Below are 22,091 nucleotides of genomic sequence, written 5' to 3'. Positions count from 1 at the left end.
GCCCAGAGCCCTTTGATTCCCAGCCCCTGGCCACTGATTGCCCCCTCCCCAGACCCCTGCCCCAACTGCCCCCCAGGACCTCCACCCCCTATCTAAGCACCACTGGTCCTTGTTCCCCGATTACCCCCTCCCGAGACCCCTGCCCCTAACTGCCCCTTGGGACCTCAGCCCCTATCTAAGCCTCCCTTCTCCTTGTCCCCAACTGCCCCCTCCTGAGACCCCACCCCACTTCCCCCCCAGGACCGCACCCCCTACCTGTCCCCTGATAAACCTCCTGGACTCCCATGCCTATCCAATTGCTGCCTGTCCCCTGACTGCCCCTTCGAACCTCTGCCCCATCCAACCCCCCCTGCTCCTTGTCCCTTGACTGCCCCCCGGAACTCCCTACCTCTTCTCCAACCCCCAAACCGCTTACTGTGCCACTCAGACCAGCGTGTCTGGCTCCGTGCAGCTCCAGACAGTTGCTGCCATGCTCCCCCATGGAGCCCACAGCCCTCTCCCACCCCCAGCACCTGCCTTCCGGATTTGAACACCTCAAAATTCAGGAGTGCTCAAGCTCGGTTTGGGCAGCTTTTACTTCATTTCTCCCAAATCAGTTTCCCCTGCAAGGTACCAACTGAAGGTGTTGGAGAACAGAGAGATCGGGTGGCCTCCTAATGCCTGGAAAAGAGACAAAGGCCGGAGGAGGGAGTGTCAGTGCCTGTGCGGACTTCTGGGAAGTGCACGGTGTGGAAGGGGATGCTGTGATGCTTTGGAACAACTCCATACAAAGCCAGTCAGGACTCTGGGGGAGCCTCCTCTCTTGGAGCATACTGTCTCCAGGGCAAGAAGCTTACACCTTCCTGGGTCTGACCTCAGAGCATTCAGCATGCCCTTCCACGTCATGCACTTTCCACAGCGAGTCTGCCCAGGCTGGTCCTGGGGCAACCAGAGGGCCCTGCACCCCAACTCCGCAGTCAGATGTGACTCTCAGCCAGACAGTAAAACAGAAGGTTTATTAGATGACGGGAACACAGTTTAAACAGAGCTTGTTGGTACAGAAAACAGAACCCCTCTGTCAGGTCCATCTTGGGGGGTGGGGAGCCCAGAACGAAGTTCTGGGTCTCTCCTCATTTCCCCAGCCAGCTCCAAACTGACACTCCCTCCTCTGGCCTCTGTGTCTCTTCCGGACAAGGAGGCCACCTGATCTCTTTGTCCCCAACACCTTCAGTTTCCCCTGCAAGATGCCAACTGAGGCACCCACACATTATTCAGAGAAAACATTAAGAACATTCCCAATTCATCACAACAGGTGCAACAAAATATAATACTGTATATTGAAGTAGGCAAGTGCTGCTTCTGACTTTCCACTTGTAATCTTGTGGCACTGACGCGTTGTAGCTTCATTTTATATCGGCTTACAGGGCGGGAGTGGGGGGGCACCACCATTTTGGGCCCCACCAAAAATTATACAAACCTGCCGCCTATGGCTATTGGTTCTTGTACAAGAGGGAAGCTTCTACAGATTGAGAAAATAGCCATCACAGATGTGTAGAACAGATAGAAAAGAAACCTAAAGACAGGCTGAAAGAATCAAGACAGAAATTTTAACCTTCTTTTACAGAAGCTCAGTAAATATTAAGTTATGCTGTTCCTGTACCCCACTCTCGAGAGACTTTAAAATGCTTAAACATGTCCTAAAATAGACTAAAGTACAAAGAGAAGGAGAGCAGAAGAACAGAGTGGAATAGTCCCTTGTACACTGCAACATTTTCACAAAAATATACATGCCACAATAGCATATTTGAATGGTAATTTTGTAACACCACTATGTCCGTATGCATATCAACTCACATCCCTTGAGACCTTCCGTATTTCTGTTGCCAATCCAGAAATTATTCATCTCATTAATAAATTATATAACTTTATAAAGTATAAATTATACTTTGAGGCCTGAATAGCTCTCGGAGTCATTAATTATTAACAAGCACACAAGAACAGTGGAAACTGGGTTAGTTGACTAGTATTTAAATATGTTAACGAATCAGGCCCTAAGTTGATATCTTACATGGACATCAACTTCTAGATGTTTTGGTTATAGAGCAAACACCTTTCATATTCCAAATTGGTTGAACCATTCTTGTCCAAAAGAAAAACAAAACAAAAAATCACTTTCCAGGTATGGCCTCTGCTCAGAGGCTCAACTTTCTGAAACAAAGCAGTTGGAATGAAAAATATTTTGCAACCTTAATAGCAGAAGTGGCAACAGATACAATTGCCTAGTCTTTTGAGATCTTCAGAGAAAAACGATACACTCTGTGAATGCACACATGCGCCACTATACACACAGAGATACATCACAGTAATCAGTTCTTCCAGTGAAATGCATCCACCTCTGTCTCGTGTGTGCCCAGATAAACAATTGTTGCATTCCATTAGTACACACACAGTTTGTGGCAGGAATTGAAGAATACCATTTCATATTCAAATCCAACACATTTCCCAAAGCAAGGGTATTTGTATACTTGATTCTCAATAACTTCAGTGAACTGAATATGCCCTTGACTAAAATGTTCTCATTTCCCTTTAATCTCAACCTTCTAAAAGCCAGGCGTGTTCCACTGATTGATTAAATTGATGCTGTCTAACTTGTTGGCTTTGTCTCCATCACACTTCTCCATAAATACATACAAATCACTAGCATGCAATGATTTAGCTATCACTGAATGAAGAAATCTGACACGTGGTTTATAGATCAGTGGTATAGCTCTGGAAACAATTGCTTGTTCAATAAATAAATCAAGGCTTGATTTAGAATCAGTGACAACCCTTCAGAAATCCCAATTGTGGCTCTGCAAACACTGTCACACACCCCTTAACATTCACTGAGTTGGCTTCAGCTCTTTGTTGTTACAGGGACACTCAGCTGTAATTGACAGTGCTCATTAATCCTTCCATCAGTGTCTTATACCACTCATCCGGTCTTGGAAAAGACTGCAGAGAATTGGTTATCCAACTGCTCTAGAATCAGTCTCTCCAAAAGAAAAAAAGGAAGCACTTTATCACGAGTGACTTCCCATTACAAAGCAGGCATGGAGCTTAAATACAGTATTTGATGGAAAATCCATCATCCTTTGAATACTTTTAGAAATATAAATATTAAATCCTATCTGAATTTCATGCATTTCTAAAGGTGTCTGTCACCCTATCTCCAGGTACTGAAAGAGGCAAATTACTATTGCACTGCAATGTTAATACAACAGACTTCTTAGTACATTCTATTCTTCAATTCGCCCATATTGCTGGCTGGTTGTGGGGAGATGTACACCTGCTTGGGCATGCATATGTGTATTCAAGCACAGGCTCTTTCACTGCACACTTGCATTTACTTTTCTGCAGTTACTACAGGAAGTCTTTCACCTTTTTGACAATTTTGCAGAATGCTCTGAAAATTGTCAAGCTTGACCCTCTTACAGTATCTTGTTCTCTTAAGAAGTCTCTATCAATCATGTGCAAACAGATTGTCCAAAGACTCATAATGTGGACAAATTAGGGTAGGCTTTCACAAGGATGTCAAAGGCATGTCCCTGATGCAAAGGCCACCCCACTGCCAAATTTCAACCTCCTGCTCCATAGCACATAGGAGCTTGAACTTCTCAATGAAGTGGCAGTCAGAGTTAAATATACATGTATATATTGGCAAGACTATATTTTTTTCTAAATCTCATTCTTGAAAGTTTCAATCATTTTAGCTGAAACTTTCCAGAATGCAGCCTTAGGCAGACACCCAGCATGGGAAATTTCAGCCCAAAGTGTTAAAGTCTAGCAAAGTATAAGAAACTAAAACCAGGGTCTAATGAAGAGAAGTGTTGGACAACCTCAGCTGTAGGCAATACTGCCCTTACCTCCTATAAATATATATATTAAAGCACTAGACAGGCCTACCCCATATACTGCCTTTAAGTGAACAAAGTTGGTTCTCATTGGGCAAGTTTTGCAACTTGTGCTATACTACTGCTTGAGGTTTGGTCTGTCACATACTGCACTAAACTAATGGCTCAAAATTCTTTCATTTTATGGATCACTATACAGAAGAATAAGATTCTCTCATGGAACTCTACCCACCACTCAAAAGTGGTTCTTGGTGGTCCATAGAGAGAAGTGCTCAAGCTAGGGTGACCAGACAGCAACCATGAAAAACTGGAATGGGGGTGGGAGGTTATAGGAGCTTATATAAGAAAAAGACCCAAAAAATCAGGACTGTCCCTATAAAAAAAACTGGAACATCTGGTCACTCTAGCTCAAGCACAATTGGAGATTTTCAAATTTAAGTCCAGGAACCACTGCACTGGTTTACTCGCTAAGCTCTGCGTGAAAGGAACTCTTTCACTTCAGGGTTTTACATGATCACACAATTGCTTGTCTTTAAATCAGGATTTCCATTTTATCTCTCTCTGTGTCAAATATTACTTGAAATATCATGAGCCTTGTATTTCAGGATACTGCAGCATGAAAGAAGGGGGAAAAAAAAGAACATTATTGCAGTCTAATACCATAGCAAGCTGCTCAGCCAACTGTAAATATTTTGAATTCAAGTGCCCCTATACAAGAAAGAGTAGGAGACAATTAAATAAAAATCAATGGTCATGCTTTATAGTGCTTGACGTTTTACTTTTTCCAGGGCTTTGATTATAAAATGCAGCACATCTGCTCAGTCAGTGCTTCTTGTGCTTTAGAGTCTTTTTTCCACTTTGCTGCCCTCCACCTTTCTTCCATAGTTCTAGGACATTCTGGGGCAAAACAGCATGGAAGCCTGACAGCTGGTGTTGTAGTCGCAGCATGACAATCTTTTGTTGGAAAGTGACACTGTATGGGCTCTTCTCTTTAAAGGATAAGTGCACAGGAAATGGGATACAGAGCATAAGCTTGAATCTAACAGAGGTCAATAGCACCTACAGGCAATTGACCTCTGGTGGCTGTTCAGTGGGCTGTGTAATATTTAATGGTGGGTTCAGCCAAACGCTTTATAGACAAGCATTTACACCACAACACTAGCACTGCAACTCAGAGGACAAAGAGTGCATGAGCAAAGGGGAATGAATTTCCTTCTCATTCCCAAAGGATAGTCCCCCTCCACAGCAAAAGTGACACACAGCAGTCAGGGAGCATGTATTGCCAGTGCCTGAGCTGTAGCTCCCAACTTCAATTGGAAAAGCTTCACAAATAAAAGCAGTAACTTTAGCTCCTATCATGAGTTCACAAAGTAAGATCATATTACCTGAGTATCAGGAAATTTTGACAGCTGCTGGGTATTTGTGAATATTTTCATGCATCATAAAAGTTCAGGACTTTTGACACAGGATTATTCAACTAAAATTCATTTGTTACTCTCCTGTTTAAGAAGTTTCAGACAAGGAGCAGGCACACTATGATAGAGGGGGAAAAAAAAATGACCTAAACAATAAGTGATTTAGATGCCTTGGCACCACTGAAAATCAATGAGACATAGGGGCCTACCACCTGTTTCCAAAAGCACCTGAGTCACTTTGGAGCTTTTGAAAATTGTACCCTATGTGACATAGGTGACCAATCACACATCAAGAGTAGCAAATAGCTAATGCACACTGTTCCCAAACAATCCATAGGCTGAAATTTGCTCAACTCTTCAGCTAATATTAATGAATTAAAGCTTCTATCAGCAACAAATGGCAACGATCTGGAATGGCGGGCTGCTTCACTCACCACTAGGCTGGCACCTCCTCCTGCCTGTTCTGGGGAATACCTCACCAGGTGGACACCCCTTCTGGCAGCTGCACGCTGTCTCTCTCTCTCTCTCTCACTCCATGAGCTACAGCTGTCCTCCAGCAAGGTCACTACACATATTTTCCCCTTCTGGGGTACCAAGAGGTTCCTTCAGTGGTCCCAGGCAGTCTTCCTGTTCACCATCACATAATGCCACTCCCTCAATGGCTGACAGGGGAACCCAGGTCCACCCTCTACTCTGGGATCTGGCTCAGGGACCCTCAAGCCAACAGTCAAGATCTGCTCCCTTTTATACCTTACTGCCTTTCCCACTATTTGGCATTCCCTGCTCTCTGGGGTTTGCCAGCCTTCTAACTCCTCCCAAAAAACTGTAAGCTACCTGTCCCTATAGCCTCCAAATTCTCCTCCCTTCTCCCAGAGGGGGACTGCAGACTTTTCTAGAAGCCCCCTCAACTGCCAATTTCCTGTCCACCTAGCTCATTCCTCCTCAGCTGGGCTCCCACCCTCAGTCAGGAGATTGCTTAGCTACCTGATTCTCCTCAGCTGTGGCTTGTTGGGTTAATTAGCCCCTTTCTCAATCTGCCTTAACCCTTTCAGAGCAAGTGTGGGGTGAACACCCACCACAACTGGAAGTATGCATTACAGAGTGATCCCTGTTTTAAACAATTGAATACTTGACTAACACAATACTTCAGACAAGCCCACAACAATAGCCTGGAGGCACATAAAGCAATTATGCATGAAATAATACTCTTGTACTCCTCTCATAAAAAAAAGAAAATGCCCAAACGAGGGCCAAGTTCACAAACACCATTCACACACAGAAATAGGGGCTAAATTCACAATGAATAATTCAACCAACTCTAATCAAATGGCTTCTATTAGCATGACAGCCCAGCATCTTGCAGAAGCCCCCTCATTTACATAACTTTTCATCTAGAGCTAATGTAGGGACAAAGAATAATGACAATATATATTCATCAATGTAAAATGAGTTTTAGTTCACATAAAAGGTCCTAGATTGACAGCACTGATTCAGTATCCTGAACAGTTACTTTTTATCTTAAGTCATGTTCCTCTCATTCTCAAACAGATTACAACAATTTTTTATTTAAAACACAATATGTTAATATTTCCCACTGATCAGGTGATTCTTCAACTTGCAGTTTTTACTGAATGGAATATCAAAAAACAAGATAGTCTGCATAAATCTGCTGCAATTATACCTTTTTAATTATGCATACAACCATCACTGTTTTGAAAGATGCCATCGCATTCCAAATGCAAGAGCTCTGGGTACCTGTCACTTAAGTGTCAGACCTGTAACATTCCCATCAGTCCAGCTGTGAGGCAGGAGAGGCGGCAACCTTACCAAACATAATATGCAGGGTCCTCATCACTTGCATTTTTCAAACTGCCATTTATCTACTTTCATGCTCTCCCTCCCCATCATGTCGATCCTTTTTTTGCACTTTATTCAAAAATCACAAGTTAATTAACAATTCATTATGGTACTCCATAAACATCCCTCATTCACCACAATACTGAATAACTTAGTCTGTAAGGACTTGTCTACATGCAGAGTTGCACCAATTTAAACTTACTTAGGGTGTGATTTTAAACCAATTTACTTAAACTGGTGCAAAAACCTATGTGGTGTGCTTATTTTGGTTGAAGCCAGGTTGATTTCAGTACGTCTTAAGTTGATTAGAAAAAGGTTTAAGCTAAACCCAAGTAAGACACTCACACTGAAACAGTGTCCACATAGCGGTTTGTGCTCTTTTGACTGGTATAGAAAAGAGCTGAGTGTTTTGGGGGCAAGAGCTTGTTATTAGGATGACCAGAAGCCCAACTTTTCAAAAGGGTGATTTACAGAGTACCCGTCCAGGAGTAGGCTGACCAAACATCTTGCTGAATTTTCCCTATAGCAGTTCAGGCACACTGTCTTTACCCATTACAAACTGGGCAGAAAATCTTCCCTGTCTCAAACATGCTTAAGGCGGGTATACCTGAAGAGACTGTTTTCAATTCTCCCCCCATCTTCCCCTGTAAAAATATACATCTAATAAAATCATGTCCTCAAGACATCCTTCTTCAGATTCCTCCAGTGCCTGGAAAGAGTCCTGCTCTAGTTTTAATAGTGTGCTTAATAAATAAATACATAGCTCTTCTAGAATGATTTCTAGCCACGGATCTCAAAAGCTTTACAAAGGAGGTTGGTATCATCATCCCCATTTTCCAGATGGAGAAAGTAGAGCAAAAAGGGAAAGTGATTTACCCAAGATCATACAGGATGCCAATCGCAGAGCTGGGAAGGAGGTTTCCCAATGTACTGGTCTCCTGACTCTCAATCCACTGCTGCCTTCACCAGACCAAACTGTCTCTCAGAAGACAGAGATTAGAATCCTGACCAGGATGGTGGAGGTCACCTCCTTTTTACCTGTTCTAAAGAGCTCATTCCAGGTTCTACATGCTGAGATGAGGCTTGTAGCATTTACAAAGTGCTATAGGAGAACTTGTCGCGCCTTAGAGACTAACATTTATTTGAGCATAAGCTTTTGTGGGCTACAGCCCACTTCATCGGATGCATAGAATGGAACATATAGTGAGGATATAGATATAGATATAGATATCTATATCTATATACATTGCATAGAATTCAAACTATCATTGAATTCTAAAGTGTCTCTCAACACTTTAGAATTCTATATCTATATCCTCACTATATGTTCCATTCTATGCATCCGATGAAGTGGGCTGTAGCCCACGAAAGCTTATGCTCAAATAAATTTGTTAGTCTCTAAGGTCCCACAAGTACTCCTGTTCTTTTTGCAGATACAGACTAACACGGCTGCTACTCTGAAACAAAGTGCTATGTAATGCAGACTTGCAGCCAGGTTCTTAGAGGGCTTAGCACCATTGAATTCAATGGAGTTATGCAGGTGTGGGGGTGGGAGGGCTGTGCGCTCTTGCTACAGTTCTTGGCTTTGTTTAAGCAGTTTTGAAATACTACCAGCCAAAAAATTTGGCTTCCTATTTTTGACTCTAAGTACTTTCACTGTTTGTGGAATTGATCCCTGGCTCCTTTTGGGAATGCATGTCGAGCATACCCTCTCCATAATCCCTACCACTATCCTCAATGATTTGCATCATCCATATTTAGCCCTACTGATCTCATTCCTATGTTATGGGAACCTTCAATCCCACCCATAGAGTTTTCATTCTTCTGAGCCTGCAGTGAGCCTCGGGTGTTTGTCTATGGACTCTTTAGGAGTGAACTATGAGTAGCTGGCATTGCTGACTCCTATCTAGTACTCCTCTGTGAAGGGAAGAACCAGATTGGAACACAGCAGTGCAGGTCGCAATTGTATCAGGGCCACCTGCCAGAGAGCAGAAACCTATTCTCTTGATACACATACTCAAATGCCAGAAAGTAAAGTAAGCAGCCAGCAGGTGGTTGCTAGACAGGGAAGTAGGTAAATGTAGGAAGATCATGAAAATGACATATGCTGGGACAGTGTATTAACAGCGCACAGTCAATTTAAAACATCCCCTAAAACAATTTCGGATCAGAAAGTCTAGTAATGCAATGAGACCATTTGTATGGCCTGTTCTCCACCTCCACCACTGATTTAGTGGCATTCATAATCCCATATTGTTTCCCACCTCAGCCATTGAAATAGGCTGTCATGATGCAGTGAATGACTTCAGCATATACCCTTTTCTGGAAATATATCCTTCTGTACAGGAACAACTCATCAACACCACTCGTGTAAGGATCTGTAATGTTCTTTGGCTTCAAACGGTCAATAGTGTTTTTCCTTCACTCTGCTGAACTCAGCTGATCTAGCATTGCACAGTGCCTTTCAGGGCCTCATAGAATTCTGCTTCTTACTTAAGTCTGCTGTGCCAGTTTATTATTTACACACTGCTCAGTTTGCTGACCTCATCCTGGTTTGGTTCAGGCTCTCAGGAAAGCGAAACATGAATGTTTCTCTTATGTATGAAATTAATTCAGTTAGTCCCAGTTATGCTGCTGACTTGCAGCTCTCACACACTACTCACAGATGGCTTTTTAGCATTCTGGGATTTATCAGTGTGCTCTGCAAATATTCATTCGATATCCATAGGCAGCAATCCGTTATTGGCCAGTAGTGGGTGAACTCACCAAGAGGATTTAGCAGGACTGTTCCATCTCTAGTTTGCATGATCCTGTCAGAGATGGGCATGGACTTCAAAGTTAGGACATGAATCTGAACTTTCATGAAGTTCTGGGATGTTCAGCACAATATGGAAATAAGAGCTAGCCTTGACATTTGGTTCCAAATTCAAACTTTGAGGGATGCAGGGTATTTCATTTGGGACCAGCTCTAGATCCTATGGGCTTGATTCAAATCTCACTCACATTGGGTTAATGCCACTGACTTTGGTGCAGACGACACCCATTCCCATTTTTATGGAGCTGTCCATTGCCCTGGAAACTAGGCTTGAATGATATGAACAGCATCCCAAAATCTCTCTTGTGCTAATGCAACACCCTCGTGTTCCGCAAAAGCGTAATGTGGCCACACAGCATTGTGATGATACATTTTCAAGATGCAATGGGCCCAACTTCTCATCTAATACGAGTATAAGTCTGGAGTAACTCCTTTAAAACTGACAGCGAAACTCAAGTGTACATGAGGTCAGACTCAGACCCATAGGATCTCCGGGGGGAAAAAGCCCAATTGAGTTACTCCAGATTCACACCAGTATAAGTGTGAAATGAGAGTCAGACCCAATGATTATCTCAGAAGATGATTTTTTTTTTTTTTTAAACAAGACAGCAGTTCTATCTTGACTGGCTGAACATTAATCTCATATTAGCTGCAAAAATTTATCTGGCACATTGCACTTACTTTATGGGGCAAATTTTCAAAGCATTCTGAGTTCCTATTAAAGTCAATTGGAAATGGCATGGCTAAAAGCCTGCATAATATTTTGAACATTTGGACACTACAAATTTAACTATTTCCCTCATTGCCCTCCTGAGTCCTCTGCTCTGTCAACCCCCTATTTTAAGATCAAATATAACTGGAAATTGTGTTTCGTTTGTTCCTGGAATTTGAAAATCTTAAATATGTCAGTTTGTAAACCTTATCCGCTCTTTATTTTTACATGAGAGCTGAAATTGTAGCCGTATCACATGCTCAGATACCACAGCAATGGGCACAGTATATGATCCTAAAAATAATCTTTTCTTTGGTTACATGCCAAGTAAGATTTAATTTACTTTTGAATTTCCCTCACTCTGGGACGATTATGTGCAAGGTGCCACATACACATTTTGTATCATATCCTATAGTGAAATATCAGAAGAAGAGTTTGATAGTACACCCATCCAGAATAAATTCATTTACATCACCCATTGTTGGGGTAGCCATGATAACACGCCCGTTTGAGGTTATGGAAAAGCAATATACAGCTCTATAAAATGTCTCATTCCAGCAGTTGTTTTGGAGACAGAATATAGCCAATTAGGGTTCAGCTGGTTATGAAACCATCCAAAAATCAGTTCACCCAGAGAAATAAGATTTATTAAATGGTCAAGACATATTCCTCTGGTCCTTTTGATATCTCATAATGACACTGACAGATAGAAGACTCAGATGACTGGTTCCTTAGCCCATAACACCACTAATACTTCAAAATTTGTCAAAGTGACAATTCAAAGCCATTTGCTCCTACTTATGACAGGAAGGAAGAGTTTTATTTTATTTTTTAATATAAACACAACTCATCTTAAATGATGGATGAAAGACTGAAAAACTGCTCATTGCTTTCCAGGTATCTCTCTATGCATCAAGGGACTCTGAAAGTTGCTCAGTGTTAATTTAAGTGTTGAGAGACACTTTAGAATTCAATGATAGTTTCATTCAAATAGATCTAATAAAGTAATGCAGGATTTTGGATGTTACTCTAGTAATGATGGGTGTATCCATGAGATCATCTGAGGAGGTGGGGTTTGATTACACATCAGGGTGAGGCTAGGTCTCAAGGCAGAACCAGGAGACAGTTGTTCGGCATTGAAAGACTGTAAACTCTTTTCCTGACATCAACACAAAATGGTAAACATCTTGTAAGGTTCATTTGTCTCTTAAGATCTGACATGCAAACTTACATAAAAGGCCATTGACAAGGTGGGAGGAAGGGATAGCTCAGTGGTTTGAGCATTGCCCTGCTAAACCCAGGGTTGTAAACTCAATCCTTGAGGGGGCCATTTAGGGATCTGGGGCAAAAATCTGTCTGGGGATTGGTCCTGCTTTGAGCAGGGGGTTGTTGGATGAGATGACCTCCTGAGATCCCTTCCAACACTGATATTCTAAAAGTATAACCACAGCTGAAGTGGAAAATAGGATCCTGCAGGTTTTAAATCCAATTTAAAATTACAACTGTAAAGACCTAGTTTGAGGTAGAGATTAGAAACAACTCCTCCTCCTGAAATTTAGGGTGGGGGGTAGATTTTTAGCTTGCTAGTTGGGGCCATCTCTGTATCACACACATTATGGCACAGATCCTTAGATACATCCAAGGAGAACACAGCACAGATCAGAAGGGCAAGTACCAATGTGGTCTTCACACTCCACCATCCTGAGTAGGCCAGATCCCTGGCATAACAGAGGCTATGTCTGCTCTGCACACCTTACAGCGGCTCAGCTGGGTCGCTACAGCAATGCCGCTGTAAGGTACACAGGGTAGTCACTCTTTGTTGGCCGGAAAGAGCTCTCCGGCCAACAAAATAAGACCACCCTCAACGAGGGGTGGTAGCTTTGTCGGCGGGAGAGCATCTTCCACCTACAAAGCGTTGTCCACACCGGCACTTTTCATCGGTAAAACTGTTGTTGGTCAGGGGTGTGGTTTTTTCACACCCCTGACTGACAAAAATTTTAATGACGAAAATGCAGCATAGACATAGCCTTAGAGTACAAGGTCAATGCTAGACCTGGAGAGCCATTCACATTAGGGTTCCCAATGTTACTGAGCTGAGCCTCGACAAGGCTCCCTCCCCCAAAGACAAGGTTTAAATCTAAAAAAACAAAACAAAAAAACCAAAATCACACACACACACCAATTTAGTCTGTTTCTTTAGGCTAATCCTAACAAAGGATACTTCAGCCAAACAGCTTCCTAGCCTGCTTCATCTCACTCTCTCTGAAACACACACACACACACACACACACACAGACTTACTTTACAAATATCAATATGCCTTAGGAGGCCCTCTTTTCTTATTTTCCTGCAATTTAAATTTTTCAAAACTCACTCCATAATTTTTCTGGCATCAAAGAAGATTACAGAATTATTTCCCCCTCCTGCCCAAGAGGAACAATATTTTTAACCAGTCAATTCAAGCTGGCTAGAAGCAGGTCCAACTGATGTTAACTGGAAGAAGAATTTCTGGAAAATGTACCCAGGAAATGCAACCTCAGGGTGGCTGAGTTTGTTTGTAAGGAGTAGAGTAGAAAATAGAATGGGTTAGGCCCATCATTCTTCTCTTTTCTACAGATGTTACATTTCTCAGCTTTCTAAATAATTACTTTTCTAAAGGGATATCATACTTGTTAATTGCCGGGCTGCCACTATGTATTCCTGGGATGGCTGAGAAAGATGCAACTGCAACACGTCCTGTGAACAGCCTATCCGTCTCTTTCATCCTAATTATCTCACTTACCTTGTGTTCCCCTGGCCTCTCTGTTGGATCCACCTGTTGGCTCATTCTATACTTATATTGTAAGTTCTATGGCACTGGAATCATGTTCAGGTTATACTTATGTAAAGTGCCTAGTACCATGCAGCCCCAATCCTTAACTAGAGTCTCTAGATGCTAACGCAATACAAATACTAAACAATGGAGGATGACAGCAAAGAAGCGTTAAAGGGTTAACATGCTGGCCCTGTGAGTGTTAAACTAGTCTTTTTTAGCAACCAAACACCTGAGCTCTTCTTTAAAGTACTTTGAGAACTCATGTGTGACTCAGGGCTCAAGGATCTTGTCAAAAGTCTTCGGAGACTATCCTAATGAGTCCCTTGCTTTGAACATTGCTTTATTCTGCTGACCTACATGGTGAGCAGCCAGGTGTATGGGAACACAATAAATCTGAGCATGACATTCCAAGCTACAGAGATTTCCAAATAGCTGGTTTATACAAAAAAAAGAAGGAGGAGGATATTAAGAATGTGTAGACCATGAAGGGAAACAGAGCACAACTTTGTCTGCCCCAGAAGAGCAGCCCAAATAATTTATTGGAAGTGGAAAGGGAATGTTCATTACTGTCTTCAGTGGAGCTGGAAATTGGGTTGTGGCCTCTTTAAATTAAATCCCACAACTATAGGCACAAGTGATTTTGTAAGATCACACGTGACATTTGTTCCAGTTTGAGAAGGGATGGGTCAGGCTCCATGGATACCTCAGAATTTCATACCTGTTATTGTGCAGCAAACCATGGCCATTTGGAACATCACATGATAGCAGGACTGAACTCAACAGCATCTGCTTCAAGAGAACAGCCTCCTCCCCCCAATAACTATTCTAAAAGGACAAACTCTGAGTGGGATGGGACCTATGACACACAACTGATTCCGTCACGTAGAGGGCAGCATTCACATTCATTCAAACTATCCAATACATCACAGCATGTACAAAAAAGAGGGAGAGGGAACAAAATAAACTGTGTAAAGTGTTAAGAGATGAAAGACTGGAAGGATTAAAGTCTATAGTAGGTCAGAGCTTGTTACCTAACCTGAAGTATCAACACAGAGAGACTCCCCAGCTATGTAGATAAGACAACTCATTCAGTTCATCCATAGCACTACAGGTTAGACTAGGGGTAGTCAATTATTTTTTGTTAAGGTCCACATTTCTTGGTCAAGGTATAGTCAAGGTCCAGACTCCAGAGAAAATAATAAGTAAATAAAAAGATCTCAGGGTCCATTCAAAAGCATCAGGTAGTCCGGATTTGGCCCATGGTCTGCTTATTGACTATCCCTGGGTTAGACCCCACGTTTATCTCCATCCCACACAAATTTAGTGCAATCTTAACTTTGATTAATGTGACTATTGCACACGAAAATGCAGGTTCATGAGAGCATGGAAATTCTAGTGCTGCCAAAAGAGCGTCACCTTCCAGAACTCAGCTCCTGGCACTAACAGTTTTCTTTGGTCCCTCATTTTGGGTTTATATCCTTCTCCTTTCAGCTCCAGTAGATCAAGCTGCACACAATATTAAGTAAATTAAAACAATATTTTAATCTAAATTCATTGGGGTGGAATGGTGGCAACTAAATATATTGGTATATGTCTCCATTTACTGAAAAACACAGTACCGCGTAAACTGGCAAACACAAAACAGGAAATGAGTTATTGGCTCATATTTTTACTGAGACACATTTTTCTCTGCATGTAGTTAGAAAATAGGCTTCTGTGTAGTTTTGTAGCTATCCAAGGTCAACTTTTCCAAGGGCTGAAATAATCTCATCTCCCTCCCTCTAAAATTACAAGCCACTTTCCTGTATAGCCAACATGTTGCTCATCCAGTAGTTTATCCCCTTGCTCCTGATCATCTTTCAGGTTTGCCATAGATATAGAACATGTTATAGAGCTATAACATGACAGTTTTTACATGAGTATCTCTTAAAGAGGGGTTATATGTTCATAAAAGGCCTACAGAAACAGCCCTTAGTTAAGCCACACATTCCTCCTGTCAAGGCAGATCTGCTTAGGGCCAGATTCTGACACTTTCTCACACTAAAGAGTACCTTATGCTACAAGTGGTCTCATTTAAGTCATCCTGTACTCAATGGAGCTACTTTTGGGATAAATTCCTGTCCACTAAGAGTTAGTGTATCACAATTTGGATTCTTATAACTCAGTCCAAACGTGCCCTTAGGGTTTTGGTCCCAGGTCAAATCCAAAACTGGAAAGATGCCATTTTTCTTTTCTTCCAAGACTTCTGAATCTTGGTGAGTTCTTAGCACCACAATCAAGCCCTGTTCCAATCATGACTCTCTGAGGGCTGTTTGAGAGAAACACTTGAAGCAATCTTAATATGATCCTACGCACCCTACAACTTGTCTGAGGTGGGACAGCAAAATTCTAAGATTAACTTTGTTAGATGCTGCAAAGAGATAATGGATGGATGGCCCTTGTCCACAGACAAGAGGAAATCATTCATCAGTGCCACCAGTTCCATCTGTCCTATACCCTGCCCCAGAGCCAGATTGGAATAGTTCCAGGATATTGGAAGTAGCTATGTGGGGCTGGAGATGTTCCTTAGTGAGCTTGCAAATTAGCTTGCTCAGGAATGGGACTCAAGATGCATCGGAGCACCAAATTCACTTGCAAATTCAGATGTAAGCTAGGCTTTAGTTGCTTGGCTAAGGAAGCAAACAGATATCTTAGAGATCACATTATTTAGCCCTGATCTATATACTACAAACATATGTTGGTATAACTATGTTGTGGAAAATCCACAGCACAAAGAGATTCAGTTATACTGACCTAACTCCCAGTGTAGATAGCGCTGGTTGACTGGACGGCTTCTCCCATCAATACAGTTACCACCTCTCAGGGAGGTGGAGTAGCTACACCCATGAGAGCAGCTCTCCCACCAGTGTAGGTAATGTCTTTACTAAGTGCTACAGCACTGCAGCAGTGCTGCAGCAGCACTGTAAGCGTACAAAAGCCCAAAGTCCCTCTGCTTACTCAGAGGATCAGACTTGCAAAGTTCAAGGAGTGTGCACAGATGAATACTAGCTGTTTTTATATATGAAGATCATGCTTCAACTGAGACACAGGATTCCATATTGTACATTGAATGGAAGCTATTGATAAAGTTACTGGAAATCTCCAAGTGAAGCTGGCCCAAAGGAGTAATGGGATGAAAGTGAGGAAGTTTAAGCTCTCAATAAAAGGTCTCCCTTATTCTAGCCACCAGAACAAATTGCCTCTAAATTATCGCAAGCCTTAACCAATAGGTCCAGTGAGCTTTGATCTTTCCCCAGAATATCAAGATGTGATAGATTCTTCTGGTTGCCTGTACTGCAAGCTCTAAGGAACTTTGCAAGGATACAGTTAACCCACATCTTTTTATTTTACCAGAAGAAAGAATCTGAACCTCTGGCTTCAGAGGTATAAAGCTTAACATTCTAGCCTCCACTTAACAACAGGATTATGTATCAATGCCCCTACATTTCCTTTTTATTATTATTATTATTGTAGTGTAAGTCCTGTCCCCCACTCCACACCCCTGCTAGACAACTACTTTCTCCCAACACCAGACCCCAGGGCTCTGGCACTTTTCCCTTTGTTTGTGCTAGGATCATCTCCCTTCTCCTTTAGGGAACCTTTTATGGGAGCGCAGCTTCTCTGATCTATGACCCAAATCCCTGCCATGAGACGCCTCAGGCCTAAGATCCAACAGAAGACCAGCTTAGAACAGCACAAGATAGCCCTCTAGACTGCAGCAAACCAGACTAAGCCCAAGCCCTTCCCACCAGTCAGTGACAAGCATTTAAGAACAAGGGCTTTCATTATCCCACATGCACATTTGACAAGTACGAGGACAATATGGGGTCAAAAACAAACCCAGCACCAGTGTTTTCTCTGTTTTCTAAGTGGACTAAGTGCTGGTGAAAGGTGCTGGATTTGACACCTTGAAGCTCAGTTTATCCACGCAAAAAATACACACAATGTGCCCAAACCCTCATTCATTGGGGGCGATTGGTAGGCCTCAGAAGATGGTTCCCTTCAATCTTTTGGCTGGTGACATCTGAAAACGGGTGGGGAAAACAGACTCAGAGGCATCAGCAGGGCCAGTTTACAGGAGAAGGCTGTTATTATTGTCTGACAGAAAACAGGCCAGGCAGTAATGCTTGTGTGCCCTTTCTCCCCCAGGAAGCATCCACCTCTCTCTGCTGATACTCTTATTTTATTCAGATACTCGTTTCCTAGGAACTCAGCTGAATCAACTCATTTCACACAAGCGTCCCAGCAACCATGAGATAGAAACAGCATTCACATGCTAACTGGTCATTTGAAGACAAAAAGGCTTTATAAACTCCTTAGTCACCTAAGACCTGTTGAAGTAAATGGACAAATTTCCATTGACTTCAGTGCACTTTGGACCAGGCCCCTAGTGTGGTCCTTCAAACAAACTCAAGACACTTAGGAGCCCTGATTCTCAAGTTTACATTAAGGATGATATAGGGAACAGAAATTCCTTTTACATAATGTAGCTTAAATTTGGGACCTGGCTGATTCCATCCCTTCCATCATTCCTATGGTATCATGACCACTACTTTATTTACAGGACTCCACTTCATATTAAAGTGAAATAATGGCTGGCAGAGGAAATGATGCCATCCCCTTTGATTTTACTGTCTTAGTTCAGTCCAGATCCCACTGTGTAGTCTATTCACCAGCTGCACAACTGCCTGACAACTTTAGGGAACTTTCTCAAGTAATAACTCCTGAATTTCTTTCCAGGTATTATGCTCCAGCTCTTTATAGTTTAGAGGATATTGCTCTATTTATTCTCAGTTTCATATCCCTCTTTATGGTTATCTACCATCATTGCCATCTTTCAAGTCATTGTACTTTAGGATAAGCCCTTCTGTATCTGATTACTGCACTGCTGCTTATTACTGGCTGTTTTCCCCTCTAAAGTCAGAATTATTTTACCTGCTTGCAGACTTCACTTCCACTACACCATTAAATCTAGCCACAGAATCCTAACAATGATCCCTGAGCCATCATCAGTTAGATTTCACCAAGACCATTGTCCACCATCACCCTGGTGAAACTCTTCAGAGCTATCACCACCCTGTACCTTAAAAGTTATTTGCAAAGGAAAAAAATATTGGATTGTGCCTTTTATTTGCTTTGTTAGGATATATAGAGACCTGGATATTTTATTCCCCACCAAAATATTATTTATTCTGCTTTTTATTTTTGTTTATTGAACCTTAAAGAGGAGTTACATATGTGTTAACAAAAGACAGTTTCAAGCTAATTGAGAAGGGAATTGATTTTTATTTAATCAAGTTTCACTTGCATAATTTCTCTGATGTAATGAACATACAGCTTTCCAGTTGTTCATAGAGACTTCCAAAAGGGGAAAAATGGATAGACAAGATCTAGACTGACATCCTGGCCTCATTGAAGTTAATTGCAGTTTTAATATTGACTTCAGTGGGACCAGGATTTCACCCCTTAATTGCCAGTATAAAATAAGACATTCAGGCCTTCATTATAGTATATGAATTAAGCAGTCTATATATTAGGGCTGAATGTTGAACCGAGAATATTTTAGTTGAGCCAAAGTCCTGGCAACATCAGGCTGTTAAAATCCCCCTGTAGCTTCAGTGGGATCTCGTATTCTTCACTCCCATGCTGCCACTAAATTCTTTGTAGCATTGCTGTGCAATGACGAACAGTTGCTGGGCTTCACCCTAGAAGTGACTTGGTGGAAGAATTCATTTCTGTAAGTATGTTGTTTGTATATCGGCTGGCGAGGTTCTTTGAGATCATTCTGGATTAAAGGTGCTCTAAGGGAAAGTCATTGCCATATGGTTTTAAACTCAGAAACTAAGAGCTATAATCATACAGCTTCAACTTCTCCACAACCAAGTTCAAATGTCCTCCAATTATGATTATATATTAAAAGATCTATAAAAGTGAGCTCTACTTTGTCATTTTTCTAGTGCCCTTTATGGTGAAGTGTGCAACTACATGACTCCTTCCATGTCTAAAACCTTATTCCTCCAGCCTCTCAATAACCCTGTCCCTAATTGTAACCCATAGCTGACAATTCATTGCTCTGATAGCCACAGCCTTTCAAACAAAATGTATACTACTAGAAAAATCCATCTTTATTTTCTTTTCTATTTGTTCTTCTTGTCTATAACTTTCTCATGCCCTCCATTGTCTGAAATCAGTTGTGTTTCTATTTGATTTTAGTTCTGTTCTTCCAAACATTTTGCTTTCCCATACTTTAGCAGTTATAACATGTAATCAAGACTCCTGGGTTTTAGTCTCAGTCCTACCACTGACTCAGTGTGCAGCCCTGAGGAGGTCACTTAACCTCTCTGTACCTAAGTTTATTCTTCTGTGACATGGAAACAATCATTTAGCTACCTCACCAGGATGTCATGAGACCTACAGTCTTCCAAGCACTTTAAGAACCTCAAAGGGAAGGCGGTCCAGGATTGCTTAGTATCCATCATCCACAAATGATTCCACTCGGAGGCCCTGGGACTCTTAATCCAGTGTTTCATTGTTTATTTCCTAGTCAGCATTGTGTATTTCACCAGACTAGAAATCTCCCTTCTCATTAATCTTGCTGAACAGCTCTCCTCTCTGAGCTCTACTGCACACGATTTGGGATTCCTCATTCCTGAATATCCTTCAAAAGGAAAATCGGTTTTAAGTGTCCCCATTACTCACATATATAGAGATGTCAAAGCAAGGCCACCACGCAACTCCCAATGCATTTTAGAACTCTGAATTCACACCAAAAAGGCAAAGAGAGACAAGCAGGCAGCCTCTTACTAGGAGAGTTATCACTCAGGCAGGCCTAATACAGAAAGCTATGGAGAGGGCCAACTCAGGCAGGGAGAAAAAAAAACTTACTAGAAAACCTGATAAATTTAAAGTTGGGTGAACATCAAAAGGTTCCATTTGAATAATTAGTCGGATTTAGAACTGGATCCTTCATCTGAGGTTTTAATGATGATGAGAAGAGAACTTTATGCGTTGCCCATGAATCTAAGTTACGTTTCCTCTCTCCAACCTCCACAATTTATATTAGACCATTTTACCCTTAAGCTGTAGGGTTTCCATAGCATAAGAACTCAACTCCCTGAAGCTTTGCCCAGAATTTTTCTGAAGTTAGAAAAAGTCATCTTTACATTCTCACACAAACATATTTTCCTGCCCTTCCATGTCTCAGATAAGCCCAAACATGCCAAATTGCTAGAAATGGAGGGGGGAGATGCTTGGATCCAGGCACATCTTCACAAAATCCCATGATCAATGTGCTTCCTTTATTTCCAACTGGACCAGAATCGGGTGATACTGAAAATCTCCGGAGAAAGTTTGTGCACATGGCATATCCTGATGCGTTTTGTAGATTCGAGAACTTTCGATAATTTGGATAAGCTTTAGAGTCAAGTGTTAATTTTTTCTTTATATAGAATATCTAAAAACTCGGAATCCACCCGTCATTAGAAAAGATATGTATGACAAAATTAGCTTCAGGAACCATCTCCTCGGACCATTAGATAATTTAGTACATCCCCTTTGCCAGGATGGGATTGTTCCCTGTAGCATATTCATGCTTTGTCCAATCCAGTTTAAACGAACCAACCAATTTGCCTCTCTCAAGAGAAATTGACCTTCTTGACAAACTCCTTAAAAACTAGCTACGTGGAATAACTAGCACCTAAATATGCTACAGGGAACTAGAGGAGACCAGTTCCTTTAAATTGCTTTTTCTTCACGTCAGTATATTTTATATTGTTTTATAGCCAATACAAAAAACCTGCCACTCCAAATAGGTTACACTGGTGATAAACTTCAATACATTAAGTCTTATGCATAGGCTGTTTTTTGAAGACTTAATATAAGCCATGTTCATTATCCATAAAGTGTTATTGAATCAGGTCTTAAAACTTTATGCAGCTTTTGTGTGTAGAAATAAGAAAGGATTTTAGATTGGCAAGGCAAGGCAAGAAAAGTCATGCCCTGTGGCTGATCCAGAAATGCTCAGATGATTTAAAACCTTAATTACTCCTGGAAAGTTAGCACTTCAAATGTTATCATTTGCACTTCACTCTGAACTCAGCAGAGTGGAATGAATGGGGATGCAGTGATAATAATAATAAAAAAGGTTCTTTTCAGTTTATTTTTGGAGAGGACACCATTAGGAGGAATGTGAGACACAGGATGTTACTTTTCAAGTGAATTCAGTGCTGGTGAATGGTGTCCTATTGATGGAGCCAGAAATGGGAGTTCTAGCATTATAACAGGTACAGCATCGCAGGCTCTCTCACAGAGCCCTATTAATGAGGCTCATCCCCAGTGCAACCTTGCATAATGCTTGCTGCATGCTTGGGAGCTTCCAAGAACACAGTACAATGCACACAACAAAAGATGCCAGTTTCCCCCTCACAAACAAAGCCTCTTTTCAAAAGGAAATAGGAGGGCCTTGTTCAGATGGATCCTCTAGATATTCTTTAGGCACTAATAAGAGAAAGTCCTGCAAAAATTGCAGGTCCTTGATAGCAACAAAAAAGCTTTGCCTCCTCTCACA

The 22,091-nt window shown here is 41.7% G+C and overlaps 1 protein-coding gene across 5 annotated transcripts in view; it reads right to left on the bottom strand.

The window, feature by feature from the left end:
* Positions 1 to 22,091, bottom strand: part of ALK (ALK receptor tyrosine kinase) — a 574,134-nt gene that overhangs the window by 533,090 nt on the left and 18,953 nt on the right. Inside the window, exons 1-2 of one of the 5 annotated variants that reach the window (XM_039530220.1) lie at positions 5,722 to 6,211; positions 5,258 to 5,405 (exon numbers count right to left, since the gene is read on the bottom strand). The exons of 2 other annotated variants lie outside the window; for them this stretch is intronic. The gene's annotated coding sequence lies outside the window, so the exon portion shown is untranslated. Of the gene's footprint in view, positions 1 to 5,257; positions 5,406 to 5,721; positions 6,212 to 7,042; positions 7,147 to 22,091 lie in introns of those variants that run through there. 2 more of the 5 variants (XM_039530221.1, XM_039530219.1) reach the window with 2 other exon arrangements.

The sequence above is a fragment of the Mauremys reevesii genome, linkage group 3 (assembly GCF_016161935.1).
Source record: "Mauremys reevesii isolate NIE-2019 linkage group 3, ASM1616193v1, whole genome shotgun sequence".
NCBI lineage: Eukaryota > Metazoa > Chordata > Testudines > Geoemydidae > Mauremys > Mauremys reevesii.
This window is presented reverse-complemented; position numbering and strand designations above follow the sequence as displayed.